The following is a 4,240-nucleotide window of genomic DNA, read 5'->3' on the forward strand; positions in this document are numbered from 1 at the left end:
GAGGGGAAACTGGGAATGGAGAAATTTACATGTAAATAAAGAAAATATCTAATAAAAAAAAAGAAACAAAAAAGAAAAAAAAAATGGCCATCTTGCCAAAAGCAATCAACAGATTCAATTCAATCTCCATCAAAATTCTTCACAGACTTAGAAAGAGCAATTTGCAAATTCATCTGGAATAAAAAAAAAAAAAACAGGATAGTGAAAGCTATTCTCAACAATAAAAGAACCTCTGGTGGAATCACCATCGTGGACCTTAAACTGTACTACAGATCAATTTTGATAAAAACTGCATGGTATTGGTACAGTGATAGGCAAGTAGATCAATGGAATAGAATTGAAGACCTAGAAATGAACCCATACACCTACGGTCACTTGATCTTTGACAAAGGAGCTAAAACCATCCAGTGGAAAAAAGACACCATTTTCAACAAATGGTGCTGGCTCAACTGGTAGTTAGTGTGTAGAAGAATGCAAACCAATCTATTCCTATCTTCTTGTACAAAGCTCAAGTCCAAGTGGATCAAGGACCTCCACATAAAACCAGATGGACTGAAACTAATAGAAAAATGAGTGGGGAAGAGCCTTGAGCACATGGGTACAGGGAAAAATTTCCTATACAGAACACCAATAGTTTATGTTGCAAGAAGAAGCAACTATGAACATGTAAACTGCAAGGAAAGCCAAAGTATGTTTGGTTAAGATACTCTGCCAATTGTCTTCTACTTGTAGTTATCAAAATATAATGACTAGTTAAACTATCCTTATTGGCTTGTTAGTAATCTTTTCTTTTTGTCTTACTTGCAGTTAATACTTTTACAAATAAGATGAAGTAATATTTATGCATCTGAACTAGAGAACATTATAGTTATGAAACATAATAGTTCAATTACTCTTGACTTAAGTCATAGTTTAGAGGTGTTTATGTGCTGATAAGAGCAAAAAGATAGCACCATATTTAATATCAATCTAATCGACAAGTCTAAACTTAGCCAAGGTGAAGAAAGACCCATAAAAAAGAGACTGGGGGATTGTGAAATTGATAATATTTGAGAGCAATTTTGGGTACATAATTACAACTTTGTGATTGTTTTTGAATGTTAGGTTTTTCTAAGCATCACAGATATTTTTTTCTGTTTCTGTCTCTCTCTTTCTTTCCTTAGAAACAATGAAGTTACCACTGATAAAATTTTGAAAACCCACCAATATTCTTCAAGGCCACATTTTTTTCACTGTTCAAACAAATGAACCAAAGGGGTCTGAAATGGTATTTAAGTTTTTTGGTTGGTAATGGTAATTGTGTGGTTATTTTGAAGATACTGTTTATATTTAATTTATACTTTCAGAACAAGTTTCATTTGGCCCTATTTTACTTGAACTAATTGCCTTCATGGTTATTTAGATCATAGGATTTAATCTGGCTGGAGAACTGATGTCTAGTAATTAGCAAAGTGTTCAAAAGTATTTCCACTTCTTCAATTGTGGCTACCTTGCCAATGACTGGGAGTTGCTTTGTACATGTTTACAGCAGGTACCTGGTCATGCACTTAGTTCTTTCCAAGAGCTCCCATTTTTCCCTGTACTCAACTGGTTCTAGGTCTCTTAAGTGACTCATATGTGGGAAGTGAATAAATCATTGTTCATCATGACATGATTCAGAAAAACCTTTAATTTAGCAGAAGTCAACTTAATCTTAAATTTTCACAATTACACTTAAAATTATACATACTGCCTGCCTGACAGTTTAATAACTTCAGGGTTGTCAATGTTAAACTAGTTCTCGTATTTTGCTCTCTATCCTGAGATATCTCTACTTTTCACCTGCCTCTAAGTGTTAAAGTTGTAGACACCATTGCAGGAACCCATCATCATCAGCAACCCTGGAAAACCGGTTGAGTAATAACATGGGTTATTCCATCCCCTCTCCTCCAGCTAAATAGCAGAAGAAGGAAACAATGCAATTGTAAGGAATATCAGAGTTCTCCCTACCTATGTATATGTTTTTTAAAATAACATTTTTGGTGTGTTTTATACTTTGGAGATGTAATTAGAGGGTAGTGGGGGGATAAATACATTTTTTTTGTTCTCATTTTGAGTTATTTATTTGCCTTTTGTTAGTTATAACAGGATTTCCAACAATTGAAAGTTGCCCATGGAGGTCACTGTTGTTTGCATACTATTAATTCTTCAAAGCTATAGTCAGGGCTATTTCAATGTACCCACCCAGCTTAATAGCTCTGAATCTCACATGAATCATCATACTGAGCAATTCACATTTGTCTGAAAGTATGTTTCTCTTTACTCGATTTTTGTAATTCATACCTTTCCTCATAAAATTCATACAGTGTGTGTGCTACTGCTTGTATGTGTGTCTATGTGTGTACACATGGATGTGCATGTGGTTGCATTACAGCAAGATTGTAGAGATCAGAAGATAAGCTTTAATTTTGTTCCTCCAGCACCATCTACATTTTTATTTTTGAGATATCTTCTTCCACCATCCAGGAGTTCACTGACTAGGCTAGGATGGATCACCAGTGAGCCCCAGGAATCTGCTTATCTCTGTATCCCCAGCCCTGTGATCATAAACATAATTTCACATATGAACTCTTATATAGATTCTGGTGATCAAACCCAGGTCTTGTTGCAAAACAAGCAGTTTGACCAACTGAATTAACCACCTCTCTATGCCCATCTAAACATACATTTTTGCCAAAAAAAAATATTGAAAGTATATACTTTTTTCTTCTCTGGGATGAGTTTTATATTTGACTCAGAATTTGAGAGTGTGGATCTATTTAAATATTTAGTGAAACAATGAGGAATAGTATATAGAACAGACAGAAGAACTGGGATATTCGTAGAAAAAGGCAATGCGGTTAGTTACCTTTCTACCAATACAATATTATATTATTGTCAGGCAGGCAGAAAGTTCCTAGAAAATTAATGAGGAAAAATTGCTCATACAGGCAAATATGTTTGGAACACTCAGAGTCATGTAAATGCTTTTAAGTAACCTCATTTAATTCTTGAGCCTCTACTGTTTATAAATGAGTACACTAATTCTGTGGTTACAAATGTTATTTATGTCTGAACTTATGCTTTCAAAAGAGTTTACTCTTCCATCTTATTTTCGGTTCTACCAGTTCCATAGCTAAAATGTAGAGGCTATTTTAGGGAAGTGATAGAATACATCTATAGTAACTGCTATCTTAAATGTAAGTTAATTGTGGTAACATGCCCTAGTGAATTAGGATGTTTAAATGCACTATTCTGTAATGGACTTAGTTAAATATATTTATCTACTTTGCATTCCCTGAACTGGGTATTCATTCTGATAACTTTATTTAATTTGGATTAAGTTTCCAATTTTTAGAATGTACCTGTTTTCCTTTTAAAAATAGTTACTATGCATGGGTCTTTTCCCTGCATGTTTATCAGTGTGCTATGTGTATGCAATGCAATTTGAGGCCAAGATGATTGGACTCCCAAGTGCTGGGAATTGTTCTTGGGTCCTCTGGATTAAGCAGCTAATGATTTAATCATCGATATATCTCTTCAATCCCAGAATTGACCAGTTTTCAAATAGGGTATTCTGTTTCTGGTAACCAAATTTTGGGGAATACTAGAGAATTTCCCAAGATATACTAAAACTAGTAAAAACTGATAGCTTAGCTAAAATCAGATCTGTGTGTTGAATGTTCAGGATAGTACTGTTTCATGATCAGGCTATCAGTCAGTGTGTTAATGTTATAAGCAGAACTGAAATACACAACTTCAGAGGCATCCTTTACAGAAATAAACATCCACTGCACCTAGTATGTCTCACTATACCTTAGCATCAGATTAAGCACATGTATAATATGCATTACCTTATAAGATGTATACATTAAGATTTTTAAACAGGGAAATATGTAAGAATTAAGAATGGGACTTAAAAGATTTCTTTTTTTTTGGTTCTGAGTCAAGTAACATATCATTTAAAAAGAATAGAATGTTCTTGTATTGTTAAATTGCTCATCACTGGTATTAAATGACACAGAACACATTTTAACATTGCATCTGGCTTTCTCCTGTTCTGACTCAGTTGATAACTGAAACATGGTTAAAATAGCTAGCCCCACACGACAAAGGATTGTTGAATCAGCATAGCATAGCTGCACAAACCATTTTTAACTTTTATCTTTCTGAAGTCCTTACACTTTATGGTTAGTGAAATGTTTTTTTTTTTTTTTTTTTT

The sequence above is a fragment of the Mastomys coucha genome, unplaced genomic scaffold (genome assembly GCF_008632895.1).
Source record: "Mastomys coucha isolate ucsf_1 unplaced genomic scaffold, UCSF_Mcou_1 pScaffold17, whole genome shotgun sequence".
Taxonomy (NCBI): domain Eukaryota; kingdom Metazoa; phylum Chordata; class Mammalia; order Rodentia; family Muridae; genus Mastomys; species Mastomys coucha.